Below are 19,732 nucleotides of genomic sequence, written 5' to 3'. Positions count from 1 at the left end.
ACAGATCTATTAGGTGCTTTAAATATCTTTTCTGTTAATTCTATCATCTTTGTCATTTCTGGATATGTTTTTATTGTGTTACATTATTTCTAGTTTTTCCTGTTAATGTGTGATGTTTTCTGCTTCTTTGTACATGTAGAAATTTTTATTACATTGTGACTTTTATGTTTTCAAGAGCCAGATTTTATTATATTCTTCAAAGACCATTGGCATTTGTTCTAGCAGATAGTAAATTACTATGATTGATTTATCCTTTTGAGGCTTGTATTTCATCTTTTTAAAAAGAAAATTTAAAGTAGCTTTAATCTAACGGAAGTGTAGCTCCACTACTAAAGCATGATATTTCTGGGATCTCTACTGAGGGCTCAGGTGTTTAACAGGGACTCTTTATTCTGGGTGGTTGGAACTTGGATGTCTCCCAGATCCATATGAACCCCAGGGAACTACTTAGCTTATCTCTTCACAATCTCTTGTTTTGGTCTAGCCTCTTAGGGGTTTTGTCCTATGCATATGCATGACATTCAGCTGCCATCTAAAAGGGAATCTTATACAGATCTTTGGAGCCTTCTCTCTACATATCTCCATTTTCTTGACTAGTCTTCCCTAAAAATGCCAGGCATTTCAGCTTCCAGGAACACTTTTCTCCATCTCCTTAATTCAGCAAGCCTGAGTGCTTTATCTGGAATACCTCCATCTGGTCCGTACCCCCACAGAGATCCAGAAAATCCTCTAAACAGAGAGCCAGAGAAGTCGCAGGGCTCTGATGATTTGTCTTCTCTCGGGAATCAGAGTCCTCTGTTTTCCGTCATCCAATGTATGAAAACCATGGCAACATGGATTTTTTTCAGGTTTTTTTGTTGTTGTTGTTTTATTATAGACAAATAAATCTCAATCCCAATTATTCAATCATAGCTGAAACTCAGTAATTAAATTTTAAAGTTGTTTTTTGGTTATATACCATAAATCATGTTGTTGGAAGACAATATTCCATGAGTCTTTGATATTCCTGCATGTCTTGTGAGCAAGGCATGGATTGCATTTTATTCCCAACTATATTTTTAAGGGTGTTTGTATAGCAGTATTGAGAGATAGAGTTAATGTCCCTCAGAACAAGGGTAGGTTTCTTATAGCTTTGGAAAAAAGCTCCTTAAGCTCCCTGTGGAACAAATGGCAGGTACACTTCCTTGTCTTTAAAAAGAACTGGTTCCTTAAGGTCTGGGCTCCCATCCTGTAAAGGAACTAACTGTATTTACAGGTATCCTTGGGACTTCTTCACTGTGGGATTTGGGGCGTGAAGAACTGATACCAAAATGTTGACATTCTGTCTACTGCCATTGTTATCAGTAATAAATTGTCTTTTGTTTCTGATCCAGGAATGTGTCTTCTATTAGCATCCATGAAACTAAATAAAGTAAATAGGTAGGCTAAATTGTTTGGAAGTAGGGAAAATCTCAGACCCTTCACAATTTTTTAAATGTTTATTTTATTTTTGAGAGAGAGAGACAGAGACAGAGCGTGAGTTGGGGAGGGGCAGAGAGAGAGGGAGACACAAAATCTGAAGCAGGCTCCAGGCTTTGGGCTATCAGCATGGAGGCTGATGTGGGGCCGGAACTCACAAACTGTGACATCATGACCTGAGCCTAAGTCAGATGCTTAACTGACTAAGCTACCCAGGTGCCCTGACCCTTCACAGTTTTTGATACACACTTGCTGAATGTACCATTTATATTGAAGGAGATAAAAATAAAATATATATGGCAACGTATACTAATAGCTAATATTTATTCAGGGAATACTTTGCAAAAGGTGTTTTTACATAAAATCATTCAAAACCCCAGCAAAGTAAGTTTTTATTCCCATTTTTCACATAAGAGAAAAAGGGTTCAGAGAGGATATGATTTGGGAAGAGCCAAATGGATAGTTAATAGTAACCCAGCATTCAAAGTTAAGCTCTTCTGTTCCCCTTCCAATGTTATGAAAACACCTAGTACTACACAATTATAACAATATTAACATAAAAAGCATATAACTGAGGTTTAAATTATGTGGTAGGCTAAAATAACTGTAGAAATTCAGCAGAAATGAAGCCTGGTGCCAGCTAAATTTCTTTGAAAAGACTGGCTGGAGGAAGAAAGACTAAGTGACCTAACCTAGTGCTCAAACCCTAACACTCACAGGCTTTCTTGCGAAGGTTTCTATAAATCTTGCAGTCTTCAGTGAAGCTGTGCTATCTCCTGCCGTGAAAGTAAAGCTATAAATGAGAGCATGTACATGAAACACGTTGAGTGATAACCCCTTTACCTTCATATACACCACTCTTGCTTACCCACCAAGCTGTTCATGATTGATTGCAAGCAGACAGAGGGGGTTTCAATGGTTATAGGCACAGTGGGATAGTCTTCAGTCTCCAAAAGTACTGTAGGGATGTGGGGTGTTTCTTGGCAAAAGATTTGACAAAATATATATATATTTTTAATTCTTACCCTGAAAAGTAAATAAATGAAAACACTCATTACCAATTAAGCATGTAATTGTACTTTAATAACCCATCTATAAAATCTTAATAAGGCATTTGAAAGTCCTTGTGTATACCAGGACATTGAAAATAAAATCTTACTTCTTAAATTCTCAGTCCCCCCAAATCCTAAATCTAAAATGACAGGACCCAAGAAGGAACACAGGAGCCAACAGAGTCCTATCGGTCACTGGTGTCAGAAAGGGGTAAAGAAATTGACCAATGTCAACTGTCTTCTGATTAGTCGTTTTTTCTTTTACTTTTCTTTTTTTTTCAAAAATAAATCTTAAAATACTATTCCAACCCTGGCTTTTCCTCCAGAGGGCCAAGTGAAAAAGAGGAGAAAAATATAATCTAACTTTCAAGTTCTAATTAGAATATTAACAACTTATATAAACACCAAATTTGACCGGAAGAGACAAATAGGTATTAAATTGAACAGGTTTCTGCAGCCAGAAGCTTCTTGGATTTGGTCTTGAATCTCTAGGAATCTGCTAGGGAGAAACCAACTGAATTCTTCCACACATTAAAAAAATGACACTTTAAATACTTTTTAGCAACTGGAAGAAATACTTTTTATATTCTTTCTAATACAACAATTATTTATTGAGGGGTATTTTGTAGTCACAGGAGACATGGAGGCAACAGAAAGAATATGTTCTTAAAATGCCTAAAGGAGCAGGACATTTTGCAAGGGTAATAAATGCATTTGAATAAGTGTAAGGAGCCAAGGCTTAATAACGAGGTAAGTGAAGTGGACATAAGAGAATGAAAAAAGAGAGCTAGTGTTTTGTGACAGATAAGGTACAAAGAGCCATTCCTGGGGCCATGGGAGTTGTGGGAAATCTGAGGCTAGAGTTACTGTGGAGCACTGGACGTCAAGATCTTCAAGACCTCGTATCACCCTCTTGGAAATGATCCTTCGGAAAATACAGAGAACAGAAGGAGGTAAGATAAGCATCATTCACAATTGGAAGAAAAGCAATAATATTAAGACAGTGCAATAGCAGTTTGAGATTTCAATATATTAAATTGGATTCTATTCTAATTTTTTTAAAAAGCTAGAACATCATAAAATTTTCCTAAAATTTAAACAATGAGGTCATAAACCAAAAAAGTAAACTATCTAACCACAAAGTAAGATAGATTGAATTTCATTTCATCCATGGGAATAGTTGATGGGTCTAAATGTAGTCAGTAGTCACCGGAGATCATTGTGGGGAAAGAACGGTCATTTTCAGGAAAATACTGTATATGTATGTGTGTGTGTGTGTGTGTGTGTATATTAATTTTAGAGAGAGAGTGAACTGGGGAGAGGGGCAGAAGGAGAGAGGGAGAGAATCCTAAGCAGGCTCCACACTCAGCATGGAGCCTGATACAGAGCTTGAGGATCATGACCTGAGCCAAAATCAAGAGTCAGATGCTTAACCAACTGAGCCACCCGGTGCCCCTGTATTACCATATTTAGAAAAGGAAGGTGTGTGTCTGAGGACATGGATTAGATATTCCTGACAATGGGAAATAAACTACTTTGTCCAAGAAGTCAACTAAACCTAATTTAGGAAAACCTAAGAGAGAATAAAACATAGGCCAGACAGAGTGGTGGGTAGCTGGAACCTAAGTTGGTAGAAATGGCCAAGAGGGTTTTTGAAGAGCAGGGAAGTCTGATATACAGTTGGGAATTAACTGTGGGATAGTTCTATATCCTTTTATCGTTGCCACCAGATCTCTGGTTAACACACACAGCTGTGGCATGTGAGTAGTATTTGGAAGAGAGGGAATCGAAGGAAAGGTGCTATGCAGGGGGAGATAACTACCCAGCTGCAAGATGCAGATTGGACAGCACTGGCAGATGCCAGAAACCAAAGCCAGATGTAGCTGAAAGAAACCAAACACCATACAAATTATAGAAGTTTGGGGAAGGCATTGGACTTCTTAAGGGCAAGGTGACCCAAACTGATATCTGGGTCACATGGATTAGAAAGGACTTTAAGGCAATTAAACATTGCTTAATGTTGTCTTAAAATGGCAAGGCAGTGATTGCCCTGTGGAATAAGTTTAGATATATTCAGTTTGGCAAACTTGAAAGCAAAGTGTACCATTTAGCTATTCATGTGGACTTTAAGAGTTTTACCAGATGATTTGTAGGAATATCAAATAGCAGTACATATTTTCAATCAAAAATTAATTTCATTATTGGTTTTATGTCCTATTAGACAAGTATATATGTAGACTAAAATTAATTCCACTAGTATCTTTAAACAATAATACCCCTGAGTGATTAATATGTACCAGTTCCCTTTCTAGTGGCAGGTTTTATTATATAACTAGTTGGGCTGAGTAGAAAGAGACCTGAAGAACAGCTTGAAGAAGATCATATTTAAATTCAAACTGATCAGGCAGCTCTGCTCCGCAATGTTGTCAGGATCCAGGCTTCTGACTTGTTGCTCCCCCACTCCTGGGGTATTTCACTTTCTGCAACATCCAAATGGCTAACCATCAGATCTTCATTATGCCAGTGAGAAGGGGGGGAGATGAAACAGAAAGGGGCCATCATTCAAGAACACATTCCAGATATTGCACATGCCTGTTTCCCGTATATTTTGCTAGCTAAACTTAGACTCAGGGCCACTCCACCTGCTAAAGAAAACCTGCTAAAATAGCCAATTTCACAGATGATGATGAGTCTACTAACAGAGGAATTTCTATTGCTGTGGATAAGAAGCAACATGGAGGACAAGTAGCGACCTCTGAGTCCCTCACTAGACTGCAGGGTTCCACAGCAGGAAATAGAGAATTTCTATGCCCTCTGCATCTGTATGAAAGTGCACTTGTTTGGATGTTGGTGAAATTGAGGTCACTTATGTATATTCTTTAAAAATAATCACAGAAGGGGGTGCCTGGGTGGCTTGGTTGGTTGAGTGTCCAACTCTTGATTTCAGCTCAGGTCATGATCTTACAGTTTGTGAGTTTGAGCCCTATATTCGGTTTTCCAGTGACAGCATGGATGGAGTTTGCTTGGGATTCTGTCTCTCTCTCTCTATCTCTCTCAAAAATAAATAAATATTAAAAAAATAACAATAACAAAAGTCACCACAAAATCTTCCAGGTCATCACCAAGTCTTCCCCATTTCTTACCGATTTGGAAAGTGGAATATATCCTATAGATAGCTAACTCATCTCAAGAATGTCTGAAATGAATTCTAAAGGGTGGCAGTACTTGTTGAACTCTCCACATGGCATGGTCTTATTTCTTACTTTGTAAATGATCAAACCATGGCTGACAAAAGCTACGTTCTCAAAAGCCTGGTACATGGAAACTAAAATGTCAGTTTGTTAAGTTACGGTAAAAATCACAGACCTGCAAGGTGAACTCTAGGTTTTGCTCCAATATCCTCTCCCAATCACTGCCTGCTGACTTGTAACTGACTCTCAGAGCTGACTTGCAGCTCTGTCAGCTCTCTCCCAGAACAAATACATGACGTGCACCCCTCACTTTCTTCTCCAAAGCACAGCACACATGGGGAAATCATGTTGGCAAACTTTACTAATGGCAGAGGATAACATGAAACAATCACAATGGGGAAGAGGAAACTGGAAAATGATGAGCACTCATTGCTTCTCCTACCAGGGTTAATGCCCTCTAGGGGACTCTTATGGCTACTTTTGTCGTCAGCCCCCCTTTCCAGAGGCTGCCATGTAATAAGGTCTCTATATCTCCTCTCTCAAGAATCCTCTTTCCTCCCTTAGTCTAGATCCCTAATCTCTTGACTAGTATCCAGCTTCCCCTCCTGAGAAAAATATCAGCTGATGTTTTAATAATCTCAGTAGAAATGTGCTCAGCTCACATCGAAAGCAGTTTTTCCCATTACTCATGGATGAAAAACTACCATCCTCAGGTGTCCCATTCAGAACTTCTGAAGGAAGAATAAGTGGGTATTTACTTCATAGTTGCATGATTATAAAACTTTCTCACATATGATTTTTTAAAACTCAGAAACTTGCCACCCACCCCATCCCCACAGGGACTGATTTCTGCTCCCATACTGTAGGTTAAAAACTCCCGCAGTTTTTATCTTTAAAAGAAGCTTCTTTCTTGTAGACACCCATCATTCTCATAGCGATCCATATCATTTGCCCTATATACTGTACAACTAATAAATACTGAGCCATTACACATTGTGTGTTGTCATTGATTATGAGCACGTCTTACCTCTGTTTTTTAGGTGCTAAACTTGTAGTCTCTTCAAGATAGGAATATTCATCTTTGTAACCCCACTGAATATAACATGATGCTTTATGCATGCAAGAAGATCAATAAGTATTTTGGGGATAAAGGGATAAAGTTAAGCAAAATAGCATGCAGAGTCCAATATGGAGAATGCAACCTAAATACCATTGTCAATAGAACTTCCTATAATGATGGATATGTTCTGTATCTGCCCTGATTTACTAGTCCCTAAGATACTGGTGGCCAATGAGCGCTTGACTTGTGGCTAGTGTGATGGAGGAATTGAATGTCTAATTTTAATTAGTTTTAATTAATTTAAATTTAAACATAAATAACTGGATGTGGCTAGTGACTACCTCATTAGAGCAAATAGCATATACAGCAAAAATCTCTATTTCCTTCATTTTTTAAATCATGTTTTTCTTTCTACTCAAAAATAGTATTGTTGGGGCACCTGGGTAGCTCAGTTGGTTAAGCGTCTGACTTTGGCTCAGGTCATGATCTCATGGTTTGTGACTCTGAGACCCGTGTTTGGATCTGTGCTGACAGTTTGGGGAGTCTGCTTCAGATTCTCTATCTCTTCTCTCAATCTCTCTCTCTCTCTCTCTCTGCCCCTTCTCCATTCATGCTCTCTTTCTCTCTCAAATAAATAAATATTAAAAAAAATAGTATTCTCAGGAACAACTTTGTTCTGGAAGCTGCTTTGAATGCCAGGTTCTGTGCTGAGGGCCCTACTTTCATCAATGATTCATACCTCGTAACAACCCTGTGTGGTAGATTATGTCATTCTCCACATTTGATCAAAGCAGGGAAATGTTACGTCTATTGCCCATGGTTGCCATTTAGCTGGAGCTACCTTCTTAAAAAATAGATGAATCAATGAGTGGGTGAATGAATGAGTTGAGATTGGTGTCTCAGACATGGTGTCAGGTCTAAATGAACACACTTTCCTGTAATAAGTGTCATTGGCTCTGGTGAGAAGATGAATTCTAGAGCTCCCACATGGCTGGGACACAGAATGTGAGTTACTTCCCTGGCCCTGACTTTTTCCAAGCTGCAGATCTCCGTGCCCTTGCTTCACTTGTGGGGCACTTTGCAAGCACTCAGGGAGGAGAAAGCTGGAGCAGGAATTTTTACTACATTCAGACTCTGAAAAACAACAATTAGAAAATAGTCATTTTTTTCAGGGAACTAAACAGACTGGTATGAAAATGTTTGCCCAGGGACATGGCTTCCACAGACAAAAAAACTGTACGCTGTGTGTGTGTGTGTGTGTGTGTGTTTAAAAAAGGGTCTGGGACAGGGAGAAGGGGGCTCAGAGGGATTTTTTTTAAACACATAGAATGTTCCTAGAGTTTCTGGTGGGGACTTACATGTGTGTTTATTTGCTTTTTGTTTCCAAAAGGCAGAACCCAGTGTCTAAGGCCTCACAGACTTTCATTTCAGTAATGGCCAGAAAGGGGCATTTCTTCCTCCTGCACACAATAAGGGTTGCTGAGGTTAGTGCTTAAAGAAGACATTAAATCATACTGGGTGGGAGAATGGGACAATAAATTCATAACACAAATGGCTCATTATGTAGGATATGCAATGGAGCAAAAATATCCACCCCCAATCTGGATCGCGCATGATCTTTTGAGGTTAACAAAAGGAATGCCATGGTAGAAATGATGGAAATCTGCAAGAATGAAGTCCTTGGAGCCAATCCTGTCATGCTCCCTGCTTTCATTTCCCCTAAAATTGGCTCATCACACTACTAGAAAAAAAATACACCACAGAATGAAGTTATGTTCCAAAAGCAAAGAAAAAAGTATTGCCTTGAGCAGTCTCTATACAGGGATATTATTTTCCTTTATAATATTTAACATGTATATGGTTAAGTCAGCCTAGCAATTAGTTGGATTGATGTAAGTGTTTGCCCTGTTCTTGTTAAAAGATGACTCTGTGATTTGGTTTAAATGTGTCTATATAAAAAGATGTTTTCATCTCTAACTGTTTATATCTATTTGGATAGGCTGCTATAAGCATCACTACACTCTGTGACTTCCATTATGATGGTATTTATTATTACATATTGTGCAACAAGCAGGTGGTGATGATAATAATACACTTGAAAGAAGACCTATATTCTCATGGCAACAATTTGCAATAGTGCTGTAGGGATAAACAGGGGAGCCAAGATGGGAGTTGCTGTTAACACTTGGGTTTGCACACCTGTATGAATGACACCCACCTACAGAGAAAACAAAAATAAGGGACACTCCTGTAGGCTCCTGGAAATTTTTAAACATGAGCACAACTGCCTACTGAGGCCCTACTGTGTGCATGTGTGCAAATCAATGAATGCTTCGGGCTCTATTGGAGGGATAAAGATACGATTTGCTATCTGCTACAGCGAACATCCACAATTTTTGTCCAGCATCCAGTCTCTCTTTGATTGGATATGACATTCTGATTTCACTTTTGAGAGGTCCCCCACAGTCGGGACATGTGTTTCTGTGCTAGGACCCCTGACTCCAGGTTTGGTTTCTCGGCACGAGGCTGGCTAACTTGAGTCACAGTGATTAGCTCAGGGCAGGCACATGAACCAACGCTGGGCCAATGAAGAGCCAAATTGCTGTAGGGACACTGAAGAAGAGGCTCAATTTCACAGGAGGTTGCAAAACTGTCATTTACATCTGGATGTCTTGCCACAGCATGAAAATCACCTGGCTGAGAACAAAGCCAACAGAAAGAGAAACAGCTGGGAGAGAGAACGAGAACTGTATTCTCTGAAGGTCCAGATCCATCTATGCTTGAAGTTCAGTGCCTTGAACTTCCCAATTACATGAGTCAGTAATGCTCTTTTTTAACTGAAGCCACTTAAATGTGAATGTGTTTCTGTGACTTGCAACAAACAGAACGCATCCTAATACATGTCTCTCTAGGAAAGTGTGCATTGAAAAAAAGGAAAACTTATATTTATGGACACTTAACATCTTCCAGGTAATGTAAGGGCGTGTTCTCATGTAAGCTTACAATTGTAGGACATACTATTTCCACCTTATATACAGTAGTACCCCCCTATCCATGGTGGATATGTTCCAAGACCCCCAGTGGATGCCTGAAACCACAGATAGTACTGAACCCTACATATACTGTGTTTTTTCCTATACATAACTATGATTTACATAAACATAAAGTTTGATTCATAAATTTGGCACAGTAAGAGATTAACAACAATAACTGATAACAACATAGAATAATTATAGTGATATATTATAATAAAAGTTAAGTGAACGTGGATTCTCTCTCTCTCCCTGTTTCTTCTTCTCTCTCAAAATATCTATTATACAGTATTCACCTTTCTTCCTGTGATGAGACGAAGTGAGGTGAATGCCGTCGACATCGTGACATAGTGTTAGGCTACTCTTACCCTTCTGAAGATATGACAGAAGGAGGATAATCTGCTTCCAGACCATGATTGACCATAGGTAACCGAAACTGTGGAAAGCAAAACCATGGAGAAGGGAAAACAACTGATGAGTAGTGTTCTGTTGGGTGGTTGCACAGTAATTTGGTCACCACATTCACAGTTTCAAACACTTAGAGTGCTTTAGGTGCTCTCATCACCCCAAAAATAGGGTAACTATGTGAGGAGATAATATGTGAATTAGCTTGATTCATTAAATAGCAGTAACTATTTCACTATGTAGAACAAATCATCATGTTGAACACTCAATGTATGCAAATGTTACATTAAAAATCAAATTAAATAAGACAAACAACACTAATGCAAAAATTTATTTTAATTTATATAATACACAAAACTGTTGCCTTTAGAAATGAATAAATGCCTATGCAATTATAAGAAGGCAAACCTAACAGGATGACAAAACGATGTAGGTGTGTTTCCAGGCATTAACCTTGTCTGTGGTTCACAGTTGTTTGAGGTACTATTTGAAATTAATGATAGACTTTTATTTTAGTGACAAAATAAGTGCTAAGGGCAATTTAAGTCCACTTGAAATGAGGCTATGAAAAAGAAACATTCTTTTAAAAAGAAACGTGATAGCCCTTCAGGTAACATTAGCATCCAAATTCGTAAGTAAATTGCTCCCTGTTGACACATATAAAGGCTTTCTATGTGATATCTAACAAATACTCCTACACATACAGCTCTTTTGATCCCAAAGATGCAATGAAGAAATTTCCTTTAAAGTGTAATTAGGTTTAAAATCGATGTTGTGGCAAAGAAAGCCAAAACTGCATATCTTGCCATTAAGCCCAGTTAACCACGTCAAATGTGCAGATTGCTCCCCAAGCAAAATTTCCACTTTGAGAATTTTATTTTGCTCAAACAAAAAGTGAAATCATTTTGTATAATGTTATAGAAAGCTCAAACAATTTGGTAAGGATTGGGAAAAATTCCGTGTTTTACTGTTTTATCAGATGCATTTACTCAAATCTGAAAGAAACGTTTTTCTTATTTTGGCAAGATATTTCCATAAAAGTCCTGGAACTAATGTTATGGCCTGCCAGGTGAAAGATTTTGTTTTCCTGTATTCTGACAATCAGCAGACCTGTTGATAAGATCGTTACCACACCCACTAAAAATGCTGAGTCCAAAAAAGCAAAAGCTCTGTTTTTAAGGACTAGAAAGTTCATTGTGCTTGTGCATTAGTGGAAACTAGATAGTATATATTTCTAAAATTGTGTTAATCTAATTGTATTTGATATTTTACTTGAGAGAAAAATATTCAAGTATAAATTGTATAAAAAAGATATAAAAATTATTTTTTAAATTTTATTCAAACAAAATACAGGTAGCTTTTGTTCCTAAGCATATGATTTCTGAGAAACTTGACCACTGTTAGTAACAATAATAATAATAATAATAATAATAATAAATAACCCCCAAGTCCTTATAAGCTTATTTTTTTAATAGAAAACTGTCTCAATTTTAAGAGTTTTTTAAGATATTATTTCAGAAATTTCCTTCCAATTCTTACAGTGTTACAAAGTGGAAATTTAGCTCTTCCATGGAGCTATTTTTAAAGTATAATATAATATCAAAATGGAAAGGTCTATATAAAATAGCAATTCTCACCTAAATTTAGAAGAAAGAAAAACAAACTTCTAAACTTTTGCAACTAAGAATAAAAGAATTAAGGATAAATATGACTAATAATGTATGAACAGCTATTTGAATCTGTTATAACCTGTAAAGACTATTGCTTTGTAAACTGTCTACTTTATTCAGTTGAAATCTTTGGGTGGCGCCTAGGTGGCTCAGTCGGTTAACCGGTTAACCGTCAGACTTCAGCTCAGGTCGTGATCTCATGGTTCATGAGTTTAAGCCCTGAGTCCGACTCTGTGCTATGGCTCAGAGCCTGGATCCTGCTTCAGATCTCTGTCTCCCTCTCTCTCTGCCCCCACCCAGCTCATGCTCTGTCTCAGTCTCTCTCTCTCAAAAATAAATAAACATTAAAAAAGAAAAAAAAAAGAAATCTTAGGAAGAATGATCTTAATTGTCCTTATCATTTATTTTAGGATTTATAAGGGAATAAAGAAAGATTAAATGGGATATTCTTGGGGGGGAAAGGGGGAATTTTTTTAAGTGAGTGTTCCATTTTTTTTTTCTGCAGTTATCCTGGAGATGAGTTTGCGTTTATAGTTTTGTCTTAACAATTACTTATCAATGAGAAAGTGTTTATGTGTCAGAATGCCTAAATGTATTTTAATGTTTTGTGTACGAGAACATTAGAACAGCCATTTATTTCTTCCATAGCCTAAGTTCTTACGACATGAATAGTTACAATTAGACCTAATATAGAGCAAGCACAAATTACATTATGTGGGGCAATTTATTAGTCATAACCTAATATGGATCTAGGATTTGCAACTGACATCTAGGAGGAAAGGCAAAAATGTAAACAAAAACAAACCTACAAACAATAATATCACCAACAAAGAACAGTTATCCAATTTAGCTGCTTTGTTTGTGGCTCTGGGTTTTATTTACCTTAACAAAAAAGAATTCTAGAAGATGAAGTGGTAAGCTCATGTTAGATGCACTGATCAGTGCTACTGGTTAAGTGGAAAAGATCTTGCTTTTGTAGGCACAGAGAATGTAATCAGAGCTGGATTTTGCTCAGTAATTGCAGCTTTTATAGCTATAGCCTTTTGGCTAAAAAACAAACAAACAAAAACTTTATTAAAATTTCTGCATGAAAAAAAAGTGCTATGAATCCAAAACTCTCTAGCTTCTATCCATTTGTACTTTATTGAAACAATGAATTTGTTGGGGTTTTTTGTTTGTTTTTTTTAGTAAAACAAAATTTATTAGGATGTCAATCCTGGGTTAGAATAGAACAAACTGTATTGAAAACAAAAGAAAAAAATGAAATCAATCTCTTGCCAGTGTTACGATCATTTCCAATAACTTACAATGTGTGAGGATGAGAAAAGTCATTTGATAACTGTTGAAACTCTAAGATGCCTCTGATTAATCCAAAAGAATTAGGTTGCCTTGAGACATTTGAAAAAATGTAACAATAACTACTTTTGAGTTTGTTACGTTCTTCAAACAAGTCTAAAGGGAACAATATCCTATCAACATCAGCAGCAGGATGAGTGAAGAAATAAAATGACTATGAAGTACTGTGTGATCTGTTGACACAGGACTTGTGCAGGGGCAGAGCCCCCACTCTGGCTGCCAACCACCTGCGAACAAATCCCAGCCCTCCCGTCAGTGCCATGTGATCCCGGGTGCCTTCCTTACCTTCCTAAGCCTCAGTTTCCAAGTTTACTTAAATGACAGCATTGCTATGAGAATGAATGTAGGGATGTCAATAGGGAGGACCCCTGAGACCCAGAGTCCTGACACTGAAACTATTTTCATAATAATGCGAAAACGTCATTTGCCTTGTTCTCTCTAACTCTCTCTTGAGGGTCTGGTGGAGTTTTTCCGAAGCTACATCATGTGAGATATCACAACAGATTGAATGAATGCAGAGCAGAGAACCCAGCTGCCTCCTATTAAGCCAGACAGTAAAGAGATTTCCAAAAATGTGAGAGTGCCCCTCCTCTCACTAAATTGTTTTGTTTTCAAAAACAGTCATAGTTCATAAGACCATGCTCTTGGTGTAAGCACGTAATGGGTTTGTTAATGTTATTCTCAGGTGAATTAATACAAAATGTATTTAAATTTTCTCAGTCTTAATTTCTATAACGGTAACACAGTCAACATCCATAGATATAACCCACATAATAAACAAAAGCTCTTTGAATCCTCAGTAATATTTAAGAGCGTAATGGGTCCTGAGACCGGAAGGCTTGAGAACTATTCATTTAAGTTAGTTTGGCCTGACAAAAAGTTTTTTCCCTGTAACCAAATTCACAAGTCTAAAAATAATTCTCTGTTAAGTTCTGTAGCCCAAATCTGCTTACAGAATAGGTAGTGATCATAGTGCTATTATTTCCCTACTTTAAAAAAAATATTTATTTATTTATTTTGAGAGAGAGAGAGAGAGAGAGAGAGAGAGAGAGAGAGAGAGCATGAACACTAGTGGGGTAAGGGCAGAGAGAGAAAGAGAGAAAGAATCCCAAGCAGGTTCTGCACTGTCAGCCTAGAGCCTGGTGTGGGGCTCGAACCCATGCACCACGAGATCATGACCTGAGCCAAAATCCAGAGTCAGACACTTAACTGACTGAGCCACCTAGATGCCCCTATTTCTCTATGTTTTAATAAATTGTTGAGAGTAGTGGGTCTCAACTTTGGCTGCACACTAGAAACCTCTATGATTTTTTTTTAAATAAAACACTACTGTTTGGGGGTCCTCACATCCTGTCGTTGATATTTTATAAAAGCTCTTTGTCTCTGTATGGATTAATTTCATTATTTAGATAATAGTTTTAAGAATTATGTATCGGTGCGCCTGGGTTCAGTCAGGTGTCCGACTTCAGCTCAGGTCATGATCTTGTGGTTTGTGGGTTTGAGCCCTGCGTCGGGCTCTGTGCTGACAGCTCAGATCCTGGAGCCTGCTTTAGATGTGTGTCTCCCTCTCTCTCTCTGCCCCCGTCCCCCAACTCACACTCTGTCTCTCTCTCCTTCAAAAATAAATAAACATTAAAAAAAATTTTTTTTTAAAGAATTAGGTATCTCACCTAGACACCTGGGTGGCTCAGTAGGTTAAGTATCTGACTCTTCATTTTGGCTCAGGTCATGATCCCACTGTTAGTGAGTTCAAGCCCCACATTGGGCTCTGTGCTGACAGTGCAGAGCCTGCTTGGGATTCTCTCTCTCCCTCTCTCTTTCTGCATCTCCCTCATTTGAGAGCGCTTGTGCATGTGCTCTCTCTCTCTCTCAAAATAAATAAACTTATAAAATATATTTAAAAAAAAAGAAAAAGAATTACGTATCTCATCACCCAAACCAAAATGCACCAGATTCTACCTTCATTCTAGCTATTTAGGCTCATGTCCAAGTTCTTGCAGACACTAAGCAACTCCAGGACAGCTTTGCTGTGTGAAGCATCTTTACCTCTAGCCCCTGTGGAATGTGCAGCGTGCAGATGTTACACTAATGTTAACTGGATAAATGACTGAATGAAAGAAGGCCTGACCATAGACATCTACTTACTTTGTAAAGCAAACAAAATGCTCCAAGTGGCCCTTGGGGTACAGTATTCGACACCCCCCATTTCACAAAGGGAAACAAAGAGAAGCCTGTTCTAAGCCCTTTCAAGTCCTCATCCATCCAGGGAGCCCACAGTTTATGAGTGTCCAGCAGGGAGGACCTCCTGTTCTCACCCATTGCACTGACCCTTTGAAGCCCAGACACATCTGGTTGCCCCATAGAAACCAACCTTGATGGGTCATGTTGAAGTATGGAATGAGGACCAAATAAGGGCCATGATGTGGAAGGGACCTTGTCCTTGCTGCAGCCTTTCTTCTAAAACAGGAGACCCAGTGAGACTGAGATTAGTGAGAAGATTTGGAAATATGGCTGGTTATCTGTGAGGCACATGTGACCTCTCAGGAACACATTGGCAGGGGCCCCTGTGTGGGAGAGGACACAGGTCATGGAGTGAAGTCCAGTGTGCCATAGAGTCAGCTTCAGAGGCTGTGCCCAGAGGATGGCTGTAGCTACTGGCCTTTTGGCCCACTGCCTCTTACATGGGGCCAGCATAGAGCCTCTCTCTGCAGGTAAATCCTCAGTGAGCCTCAGTGAGCATTGACACTCTCTGATGAACTGGAGCCTTAAAGTTTACAACTCTTGGTCACAGTTTCTTGAATTCACATGTGCTGACACTTATTAAGATGCAAACATACCTCAGGAGGCCAATCCTGGGGAACCACCATGTGGATCCCCAAATACCAACACTTTCTTCCCAGTAGCCAACCCTTCAGTGAGGGGCTACAGATGTGTTTGTTTTTTAATAATAGCTTTATTGAGATATAATTTATATAGCATAAACTCACCCATTTAAATTGTATTATTCAATAGTTTTTAGTATATTAACAGAGTTATACAAACTGCAATTAATTTTAGAACATCTCTGTCACCTTTACATACCCCCCATACACATTAGCAGTAACTCTCATGAACCCAAACCCTCTCAACCCCTGGTCCTAGGCAACCTTAACTGCTCCTGTCTCTATGGAATTGCCTATTCTGGATATTGCATGTGAATGATATCATACAGAATGTGATCTGCTGTGTCTGACTTACTTCACTTAAAATGTTTTGAAGATTCATCCATAGGGGCTCATGGCTGGCTCAGTTGGTAGAGCATTTGACTCTTGATCTCAGGGTTGTGAGTTCGAGCCCCACATTGGGGGTAGAGATTACTTAAAAATAAAATCTTAAAAAAAAAAGATTCATCCATATTACAGCATATATCAGTACTATACTTCTCTTTAATATTTCCCAATAATATTACATTGTACAGATATTTGTTCAGGTAATGGAAATGTATGATGTTTCACTTTTTAGCTGTTATAGATAATGTTGAGACTTGTTTTAAACTACAAATTTTCCTTACATCCTTCTCCCTGACCGGGAGGTGGATGCAGTCAAGAGATTCTTTCCAGGGTTGCAAGGCATCGTGGTAAAGATAAAATTTTCACTTTTATCTAAAACTTGAAACTGTTAGCAGTACCTCTGATAAAGAGAGAAAAAATGCAAATAATGCACAGGAATATAAATCAGGTTTGCGGAATTTGGGCATAGAGTCATAGAATGTTCAATGAAAGAAGTTGAGAAGAGAGCTAATGTATTTGCCAAGCAAGGAAACTGGACTTCCAGAAAGGTCAAATGACTTGTTCAAGACTTGCTCAAGTATTTCTTGACTTCTGATGCTAGCAGGTTAAAAGGTTATGCTCTCAAGTTAAAAATTAAAAAAAAAAATTAATAAAGCTCAAAAGCCTCACAAAGCGAAAGAAATAGAAAATATATTTTTTTGAGATTTTAAAATGAAACACTTGAAAGCTATTTATTGCCTTCCTTGCCAGCTTGAGGAGACACACCCTCCTGGTGATAAAAGAGGTTACATAATCCTGGCCCCGATGGGAATTTGCACCTTCCCCTCCCAGGCTGTGGTTCACCCCACCATGGGCGACAGAAGAGAGAAGTGTTCCCTGGTGATAGGCTAGTGAGCTAACACCACACCTCTGGGGTCCAAACTGGAAAGCAGAAGCACAGTAAGGGCAGTCCCTTCCACCCCTGCTGTTAATCTGCTGTTCCACCTCAGCCCGATTAACACAGGGATGACCTCACCTGCCCCACCCATCCCCGCCAAGGGGATGACTTAGGGGCCAGTACAAACCAGAAAATATTAGCATTCTGAAAGCCCAGACCCTTGCTGTTCTCAGATCGTGGTATGCAGACCCAGAAGCACATTTGTGGTGAAATTCAGTTCCTGGGTAGCAGTGGCCACAGTGCTATTAATAGCTGCCCGTGCCAGCTGGGTTTAAAGTACAGACTGCCCTGCTTTGTGCTCAGCTGACAGAGGACTTCTGGTGTGTGCATTTTTTTTTCAGTGCTTCTGGCCACCAAGCCCCAGTTTCTCCAGTCCTCCAAGAGAGGCTTCCCTTTTCTTCCTGAGTCAGCCAGAGGTGGTTTCTGTTGCTTACAATTAAGAATCCTGACTGACACTCTAGCTAATCCAGACAGAGTAACACTACTGCCCTCGTGACATGCAGAGTGCCTTGACCTCCCAATTTGTGACGTGAAGACACTAGAACTCCAATACTTGCTTCCTTCTTCTAAAATGAACACATTTCCTTTTCATTCTGTAATTATGGTTGTCTTCTGTGCTTTGTTTGTAAGTTGATTCTAGAAGTTGAAAACCAACTAATAGCCTTTATGTTGTACCCACATAAAAATTATTCATCTCTGAAAGCATAGTGAGCTATACTTACATTTCTTTGTTATATGTCTTATATACACCATAATTAAATAGCATTATCCCTATGCCACTCAAATAAAAATGATCCTGCAATCAAACTGCAATGAATTCTCTTTGTTTTTACAATCTGTCTTTTGCCGCTAACAGAAGCTCAAAATTTTCCCAACTGTAGCTAGAGGGCTCTATCATCTGTTCCAATCTGAATTTTTCTAAGGCAGCTACAAAACAATGAATCTGGGATAAAATGCCACTCTTTTCCTGCTTTTAAAACCACATCTTGATTTTCTTAATTTACTCTCTTGTTTCATTGGTATGATATGATATATTATGATATATATACATATATATACACATACACACACATAATGTATATATGTATTTTTTGTCTTTGTTCATCATTCATCCTCATTTCTGACACAGATCTCCCAAAACACTTGGAATTTCCTGAGCTATAAGAGCAAGAACATATTTTGGTATAATATTTGGTCTCTTGTCCTCAGTTCCTGAAATCCCTTCAGGGCCATAAAGGTGAAATAGGTGTCTTGTTATTCATAACAAACTCCTTTCTATCACAACTGGGTTTATGTTAATGAAGTGATTTCTGAAAAGCACCTAAGGATGGGGACTGGTTGACAGGGGAACCAACCATAAATAGAGGATTGTAACTTTCACCTCCTGATTTCCAGGGAAGGGAAAGATTGAGTTTGAATCAATCACCAATGGCCCATGTAATGACCCTCCACAAAGACCTCAAAGGAAGATGTTTGGAGAACATCCAGGTTGGGGAAACAGAAGGCGTCCATATGCCACCATGTTGGGACCCAACTTCACTGGGACAGAAGTTCCTTTGTTTAAGACTTCACCCTACATATCTATTCATTTGACTCTTGATTCTTAACCTTTAATATCCTTTGTAATAAGTTGGTAATCTAGTGAGTAAATGGATTTCCTGAGTTCTGTGAATTGCTCTTAGCAAATTAATGAAACCCAAGGAGGGAATCATGGGAACCTCTGATTTATAGCCTGTTGGTCAGAGGTACATGGAACAATCTAGGCTTAAAACAGGCACTTGAAATGGGAGTAGGGGGAATGGTATTGTAGGACTGACATTTAACCTGTGGAATCTGATGTCCTCTCCTGGTAAATAGTGCCAGATTTCAGTTGAATTGCCAGACACCCAGGTGGTATCCCAGAATTGTTTGGTGGCATAGGAAACCACCCCCTGGCCCCCACCACCACTACCACCAGAATTGGGAATTGGGTGCACAATCATTTTAATAGGCATATATGTCAAAGTACCTTTCTAAGAAAAGGTCTACGGAAGCTAAACTTTTGGGATCCTTGCCTTGCCTTGGCTTTCTGAAAAAAAAAATCATTATGCCCTTCTGTTTGATTGATAGTTTGGTTAAATATGAAATTCTAAGTTAAAAATAAGTCTCTTATGGAAGTCTGAAGATCTTTATCCATTGCTTCTGATGAGATATCTGGTACTGAATGAAATCTTGTTTGTTTGTTTGTTTGTTTCTTATTTATTTATTTATTTATTGGTCACTGTTGCTAAAAGATTAAATGGTACAGTTTGACAGGGGGTAG

Source organism: Panthera tigris, chromosome B4 (assembly GCF_018350195.1).
Source record: "Panthera tigris isolate Pti1 chromosome B4, P.tigris_Pti1_mat1.1, whole genome shotgun sequence".
Lineage (NCBI taxonomy): Eukaryota > Metazoa > Chordata > Mammalia > Carnivora > Felidae > Panthera > Panthera tigris.
This window is presented reverse-complemented; position numbering follows the sequence as displayed.